The 8,828-nt window shown below is 44.9% G+C and overlaps 1 non-coding gene across 1 annotated transcript; it reads left to right on the forward strand.

Annotated features, from left to right (window-relative positions):
- Positions 1–305: 305 nt before the first annotated feature.
- On the forward strand, positions 306–412 carry LOC120696297. The gene has a single exon (XR_005684075.1). It is a non-coding gene; the product is annotated as a small nucleolar RNA R71 (small nucleolar RNA).
- The last annotated feature ends 8,416 nt before the right edge of the window (positions 413–8,828 follow it).

The following is an 8,828-nucleotide window of genomic DNA, read 5'->3' on the forward strand; positions in this document are numbered from 1 at the left end:
TGCGAGTTTCCAAGGCTTGGAGAGGTTGCAATTGAGCCTTATATTGGGAATAATCCTCAAATTTCTTGAGGAGGAGATCAATCTTCATAGCGAGCATGTCAGCCTCCTTGACGGAGTGCATACCTCGCTGGCGCGGTTGGAGGCGGTCATCGCTCCAACCTTGGTTGGAAACCATCTTCTCGATCAAAGATGTAGCTCTTTCAATGGTCAGCGAGAAGAAAGCTCCACCCGCAGCGGCATCCACATGATCACGGGATGACTGGGTCAACCCGTTGTAGAAGTTCTGTTGAATAAGCCAATTGTCCATTCTGTGGTGCGGACACGCCAAAATGTACTCCTGGAGTCTCTCCCAAGCTTCAGGAATTGACTCATTTGATGCCTGCTGGAAGTTCGAAATCCAACCACGAAGAGCATTGGTTTTGCCCATCGGGAAGAACATTGAGAGGAACGCCTTGGCACATTTGTCCCAAGTATCCACAACAGCCTTGTTAGCATAAAACCATTGCTTTGCTCTCCCCAAGAGAGAGAACGGAAATAGACGGAGCCGGATTGCATCTTGCGATACACCCTTGATAACAAAAGTACTGCAGAGCTCCAGAAACTGCTGGAGATGAGCGCTGGCATCCTCATTGGCCTTGCCATAGAAAGGGCTGGCCTGCACCATCGTAATGAGACCCATCTTGATCTCGAAATTTTCTCCTCCGGCGTTAACCTCGGGCCCGGTAGGGACCTGGTTAGCAGACGGAGAAGAGTAATCACGGAGTGTCTTCTGGGCCATAGCTCTAGGAGCTGACGATGATGCGATGATTGGTTCAGCTGCCGAGAGTGATCTCCGAGGTGATACGAGAAGAGCTCGCGTCCTCCTCAAAAGTGACTCTGGATCGAAATGAAAGTTTTGCGGCAAGTCGAAACCGGTCATACACTACCCTGTTTTCATATCAACAAAGACAAGAAAACAAAGCCAAGTTAGCCTATTTAGCAAGCGAATACCACTTTTGATTTTGTTCATAACTTTGTCTATATACTTCAATCTGTGCCTTCCCCGGCAACGGCGCCAAAAATGCTTGTTGGCGCCTAACAACGTCACCACCGGGAACCAGCGATGACGCCCGCAGACGCCAATTGGAGTGGTAGGTATTTCATGAACTACGAATAAATCCGCAAGCACACGGAATACCACTATAGCATTTTACCCAGAAGTATACCGGGGTGTCATTTATATTTCGGCAGGAAAGGCGGTGAGTGAAGAGATATAGACTAGTTGATGAACTTTATCTAGATTGAATATTCTCATGCATAAACAGGGGTAAGATAATAATATGGTAGGAGGTAGTGTGACACACACACAAACTACCCTCTTGGATAAATAAATAAATAAAATAAAGATAAAAGATGCTCTAGGCTGGGAGGAAGTCAGAAGTTAGAGCTCGAGTCAACTGTGCTAGGCTAGCTATATCTATACTTTCTCATTGGTTAGCTCGTCAGAGATTAAACTACACAACAGGGAGATCGCTATCGAAGCAACGGGAGGAGCTTGTACACCCCGGCAACTTTATGTACCTCCTACCACCCCATACCAAACGTGGAGAATTACTCGGGCTCGGACAGGGCTGTCACCACCTGTTGGCTACCTCTACAAACCATGGGTATAGTTGACATCCAGCAACTCTTAGCTAATCTAGACACCATGTCTACACTAGTAAGGGATACTCTGGTGTCCCGCACGGAGCCCCCATCCTCCGGATGGACAGACATCACACTAGAGCAATCATACAAATACTAAAGCAGTTGATAGAGTTCTAAGAACAAAAGACTAACCATCTCCAGCACAGGGCAATCATGCAATGCAAGCATTGAATAATAACGCAACCATATCAAGAAGCATATATCCGATGGCTCAGAACATACTTCAAGCAGATATCGGTAACCATAGTCTAACTCTATTACAAACGACCGAATATTACAAGAGAGAGCTAGAGATGAACCCATACCAGAACTCTCGAGCAACTCCGGCGACTCGATGACTCCTAGACTTCTCCTAAACTCCTCTAAGCCTAAAGACTATGCAAGATGAGCAAGAGAGGAGAGGAAGTGTGGTGTGTGTGTGTGTGTGTGTGTGTGTGTGTGTGTGTGTGTGTGTGTGTGTGTCCTTATTCTCTAGCCCCCCCCCCTTGTATTTATAGCAGGGAGGCACGGGTGAGAACCTCTGCAACCGACGTAAGGGACCAATGGGGAGGCGCCATGTGCCCTGGTTGAGGCAGTGGGGCCCATGGGCTAGGTCGACCGACCAGGTAGGTCGGTCGGCCTGCCCGGGCCACCAACCGCCCCCAACTTCTTCTGGTAGGCTGTCCTAGGCCTCCTTATCTGTCCACGTTGGGGTTGGCCTGTCTTGACTTCACTTGGATTAGTTCGTGGGCTACACTTGGTCCATTTGAGCCTGAATCGTCGCTCTGATATTTTCTGTGATTTTATGTCGGGCCAAAGTGTGCTTGCAACCTGCATATTAGCTCCAAAATACAACTTGCATTTTCTAAATGGTAAAGTGTGGTTTAGGGACTTTATTAAATAAGGATGCGTGTAAGAAATGCAAACTCTCATGATTTTCTGATCAAGTTGACGCCTGGAAATGATCGTTAGTGAGCGTCAACAATCACCGAGTAGCGGCTTGACCGAGGGCGTGCAGGGCTGCGAAAGGTGCCTTGCTCGCCGCGGCTATCGTCGATCCATAGGAGGATGCCTCGCAAATCCGCCGCCATCGGTGAGCCGCTTTTCCATTATTCCTCACAGCTGCGGGCTTTCTCTCGTCCTACTTGACAGATTTGAGTCCCCACTCATCTGGTTCGCCGCCTTGCAGAGCCTCTCTGATGACGAGCTCTGCCTCAGCCATCGGCCATCCTTGTCACCGAGTCTCCCCACCCCACGTAACCTGGTGAGCCTCGCCACGACCCTGTGTAGCCCCTGCGCACTCCACCTGCCGTTCTGCAGCCCGTCGCCACTAGCGAGTCCACGGGCACCCCTACACAAGCTGGCCACGTCCTGCGGTGCAGTCGTAGCATGCCTAGTTGTGATATTGCAATGATTGTTTTTGGATGTTGCAAAGGATGATTTATACTTTTGCAACAGTGATTGAATTTTATTCGATGTTTTCAATTTCTGATTTCTAATGTTGCAACATATAATTTTGAATGTCCCAAAAGGTAAGCATCAATGTTGCAAAACATTGTTTCTGCATGTTACTATTTTTGAATGGATGTTGCATGAAATAGTGCTATGATGTTGCGGCGGGAACTTTGCTCTTTCATTCAGATGTTGTGATGCTTTTATGTATGTGTTTTTTTAATGTTGCAGAAATTAGTTTTTTTGTAGCAACCGTGTGTTCTTGATGTTGCAATGGAGCGTCCTATAAAAAAGTTCTATCGGACATCCAAGCGCTAGCATGGCCCTATCAAATAATATCCTGATGGCTTACGAAATAGGGGTGCAAATGGATGACCCTTGGGTGCACCTCCAACACTCTCTAGTTCAAAATTTTGTACTACTTTTCCAAAATAGAATCTCATCTTGAAAAAATTGTACAAAATTTTGAACTAAATATGGTTGGAGGTGCGCTTACAGGTCACCCATTTGCAACCTACGAAATGACACACTACATGAGGCATAAGAAGAAGGGCAAGCTGGGTTATGTAGCTGTTATCTGGACATGAGCAAGGTGTACAATAGGGTGGAATGGATATTTCTACACGATATGATGGTGAAAATGGTGTTCAATACTAGGTGGATCGCATTGATTATGAAATTGTCACATTGATAATGCACCAAATGAAGGTGAATGGTGTTTTGTCTGCAGTGCCAGAGCCAGAATTTTGAAGTTGGGTATTTCTATTTTCAAATTAAAATAAAATGCTTGATCCATCATCACGGAGCCTACCCATGTTTTGGGCTTTTAAAGTTCATCATTGATTTCTTCTCCAAATTATAAAGCTCTAAAATATACAGTAACAACGCACTAACTAAATAAATTTAGCTAAAAAAAGAGAAAATGAAGTTTTGCTCAGTTGATACTCCATCGTTTGATGTCAAACTGATACCACACGCTGTCTTGCCTCCCTGGTGACCTTGTGCCGACTGTGTTGCGCTAAGCAACATCTATTGAAAGGCTCAACTTTAAACCCTTGGCAGCCCCCCTGTTCGCCTACCTGTTGCCATGCCACCACCAGGTTCCTTATATGCCGATGCTGATGCTCACAATTCTGGTTTCGGGCATAGCCATATTGGGTGCTCTGGCTGTGCTGGCTCTGTCCCTTGTTTGTGTTGGTGGTCGTTAATTACAACATTGACCACCAACATCTTGGTAAATAAAGTGGGTAAAAATATATTTCTATGCATTATTTGCTTTAAACTAACAAATTTCACAAGTTTTGGTGGTTTCAGATGTTTAGCAGGATTATGCTTAGAATATGCAAGAAACAACACTAAATGGAGCGTACGCAAGGATGATGAAACATGGGTATAAGATGACACCATTATAAACATTGACAAATGCCAAATTTTACATTGCCATGTTGAAGAGCTCGTTGAGATGATCGAATTGGACATTTGGTTCACCCAATTCGGATTCCTAACACAAAAGTTATGCAAATTACAAATTTCGAACTCGTGTCGTGCTGAGGCTGCAGGCCGACCGGCCTCACCTAGGCCAGCCGGCCCGACACCTTTCCCAAACACATCTTACCTTGCCACAAGACCATTATGGACCCCCTAGTGTACCCCTATCTTCTAGATATACAAGCAAATACCAAGGATATGACCGGAAGGCTTCCACCATGGATCGGACGACCACAACTTGAAGCAAACTCAATCACAGTGAAAACCTAGTGTGACTGATTTGTGATGGCCATCCACTACACAATGGAAGTTAATTAGATGAATTTGGTGGAAACTCTAGGCCGGCCAGCCTAGCAACTCCGCGCTTTGGACCCAAGCAACCAACAACCGACTTCAGGAAGCAATTAGGAGCGTCCACAAGAAGGTCGGCACCAAACAGGAAAAAAAATCCCAGGCCGGCCAGCCTGGGAGAGACCGGTCGGCCCCACTTTACAGCCTCTCGGCCTCAACTTTGGCGTGGAAGTTAAGCCCAACCTCCACAACAGCGTAGAACTGACGCTCAGCCTTTACCGACCTCTAGCTAGCTATAAATAGGACCCCTCTCCCTCATTCTCACCTGTACCTTCCTTCACCACTTCTCTCCCACTTGGGGTGGCGCCCCTTTGGGTGGCGCTTCTTTGTATAATTCAAAGATTAGTTCGAGAGTTAGAGTTAGGAGCTCTCTTTGGTTCCGGAGTCATCTTCAGGAGTTTTGGTATGAGTTCCATTGTATATTTACTCTCTTGTAAGACTTTGCCTATATGATATAGTTGTCATGATTGCATTTCTTCCATGCCCTTTTTACATTTCGCAGTACTTTCTAATGTCTAGATTAATACCAGAATAGTTGTAGAGCTAAGTAGCTGGGTTGTTCTCTAGCTTCCCTTTCATTCACGCGATCCCTTGTCTTCGTGGGTAGCAAGTTCTACCCATTTGGCATTTCTTCTAGACTTAGCACGAGGTGGAAGTCAGTAACTTGATAGCATAGGTGTGGTGCCTAAGCTACATAGTTACCTTGGGTTGTGTTCCACCCCCACGGTACCGTTGTGGTAGGCGGCAGGTGGTGATAGCCCTGTCCGTCCTTTGTAGTCCACCACGTTTGGGTGCTTTCATAGCAGTAGTTGCAAATTGTTGTTGGACTCCCCTCTCGCCCCTTTCCGAAGTCCTTCCTCTTCCTGCCGCCGAAGTGAATGAAAGGCGAAGCTAGTTTACATTCCCACTGCCTTCGGGTTCTATAGTAAGTTTTCTCCCTCGCGGCTACTATACTCCTCGAGCAGTGCTACCTTAGCCTAAATTCCCTACCCCTTGGCATGCGAATGACCCATGATAGAAATCGTGCTCCTGTCTCGTTTACCTCCAGGCTATCGTTATCCTTGTGGTGACGATGCGTGCCATTATCTTTCCCTACCTTCCATACCATTTGTTTGGAATAAGTTGATAACACTTAGATCAGTGATGATCTAGTATCCATTGCTCAACTGCTTCCCATGGGAAATACGATACCCCGGAATACTTCTGGGTGAAATGCTACAATGTTGTTCTGTGCGCTTGCGAAATTATTCTAAAGGCTTAAGAGATGCGAACAAGCATTTCTGGTGCCGTTGCCGGGGGAGCGACGAGCTAGATATTATTTTATCATTTGTCTTTTGTTATCACTTTTCCATTCAAGACCACCCATTTTTCTCTCTCATCGCCTTAAAAAAATAATTTCCACACCTCATCTCCCCTTTAGAAAAAATAAAAAAAGGAAAAAAACACTGTAGTCCACCATGATTTAGAACTAGACTATGATTCCTAGTCTAGGATGTTTGGAAAACCCTCTGTGTAGCTGTAGGAACATCGATGAGGATCGTTCAATGTAATCATCTGATGGTCAACCATGAGACACAAAGACCATTAGTTATCGCAATGCACAAGAAGAGGATGTACCACTTCATCAGGAGATGCAAGATGGAATCAACACTGCAGAGTCTGATAGGTTCTCCGTCCTCAGGATGCTAGCGTCCAACAAAATCAGATACGTGAGAGGTCCTGCTTTTGACCTAAGTCAAAGCCCGACCGGGAGGTCGCCCGAGGTTCGCCATAACTTTGCTCATTTTTATTTTCATATGAGTTTAGCTCTTCCATGATCATGCTTCATCTGTCTCGTATGCTCTAGTTTAAGTGTACTTGCAGGGTATGCTTATAGGCTTATTTAAATTAAGCATGGTGCTTAGGTTAAATAGTCTTCTCTAATCAAATTTAACAAGGTGTTGAAAATGGTTAATGAACCGTGAGCAAAATACATGCATAGATGTCGTGTGTGTATTGATGTGGACTAACCCATGCAGGAAGCTCACTCGAGCAGGAAGGTCCTCAGGTTAGATTCATGATGGCGAGAAAGCAAGGTCAGAGATCACACTTCATCTACATAGCGTAGCGTATAAGGAGACATATCGCTGTGAGTACATTACGGACCCCCCCCCCCCTCCATAATTGGATACCTCGTGTTGTTACAGTTTGTCCTTAGACTTTGTCTTGTGATGTGTTAAAAAGAAAAGAGAAAGACAAATGGTGAACTATAATAGTTAAAAAAACAAAAAACCATGGCAGCAAATAAGGCCCATGCTAACTACATCTTTGAAGCTAGCATAGGAGCAACTAACCCCGATTGAGCAAGATCGGTTCCGATATCTTTTGGACCTTTGGGTATTTTTTGTTCAACAACCTTTTGCATGAAAGACTGGAGAATGTTGACACCAACACTCCTCAGTTCAAAGGAATTTGCATGTGGAACTAGATTGATGCCAGTACTCAACTAGCCAAAAGTTGCCCAAATGGATTCATCATGATATGCAAAGGCACACTGAGAGTTTGGATCACTAGGGCCTGACCACCCTATGCACACAAGCTTGGTTGACTTTTCAAAAAGTCTGCCAGGACACCTTCTCCGGAGTCTGAAAACCAAGATGGAACCCAGTGAGTCTGACAACACTATGGCTCAGCCCCTCTTGTGCCATCAGAAAAACCTGTCATCAAGATAGTACAATCTTTCGAGAAGAGAAAACACATCCATGATACACCTTGTATCACTCTCAAGAGGATCTCAACAACTTGACAACCCCTTGGGTGATCAGGAAGCAATAATTGGCAAACTGCTCGAGATCAAATACAGCTATACTCCATGGTACCCACTACAACGTGCCTGAAGTTGGTGGATGTGATTAGGTTCGAACCATGAGGAGCAGAACATATTCGGTTACCAAGTCCCTCAGCGGCGTGTTTTGCGTATCGCGTTCACCGTTAAAGGAACAAGATTTGTTCCCACACCGGAATATATTCATCCCATGGACTTCGCGTGCTAGACATGAAGCTGCTCCCAAAGCACCCTCTACAAAGGGCGATTATAAGCATAGCAAATGCAAACGACTTGGTCATGTTGGACATGGATACCCTCTCAACTCTGAGAGACAGTTCCACAACACTTCATCGCACAAGTTGGACATGGATACCCTCTCAAATTTGAGAGACAGTTCTGCAGCATGGCGAAGATGATCAAAGAGTAGAGACTGAGAAACTCAGCTCAACATCAATCGCAAGGAGGAAGACTGTATTTTCAGCCCATGGTTGAAGAGATCCTGCCGATGCTTGACACAAGCAGCCTTTACATACTCATGAAGGAATCACTGGTGAAAAGGCGGAACAATGAATACCAAGGAACACTAAGGTTTGCCATTGAAGCTTAATTTTCATCCAGATCTAAGCTTGGGGGAGAATCCGCCAGGTACGTGTCTCAACTGCCTCATGCTTTACATTCCTACCATGCTTCCTGCTACCAATGCCATAAAAAAAGTTTCCCTTTCCTTCAATAATTTTTTTAAAAAAATAATAACATAAAATATACTCAAATAGTTTTGCTTTGAACAAATAAGACTCACTCCCAGCTATAATGCTAGAACTTTATCTATACCCTAGCTTAAAGGAAATGATGAATAGTTGATCTATTAATTTCCTGCAAGCATGTCATTTACATCTCGACACTCTCCTTGAAAAGATTGAATTTGTTGGCATGAGTTGTGATTCTACCTAGACTCGTTCACCTTGTGGGTTGCAAGTGCCTTAAACAAAGTTTAGATTGTTGTGAAATGTGAGATAGTCAAGATATGAGATCAATCTACTTTTGATCCTAGTAAGGAAAATCTTGG

This window comes from Panicum virgatum, chromosome 2K (assembly GCF_016808335.1).
Source record: "Panicum virgatum strain AP13 chromosome 2K, P.virgatum_v5, whole genome shotgun sequence".
Classification (NCBI taxonomy): domain Eukaryota; kingdom Viridiplantae; phylum Streptophyta; class Magnoliopsida; order Poales; family Poaceae; genus Panicum; species Panicum virgatum.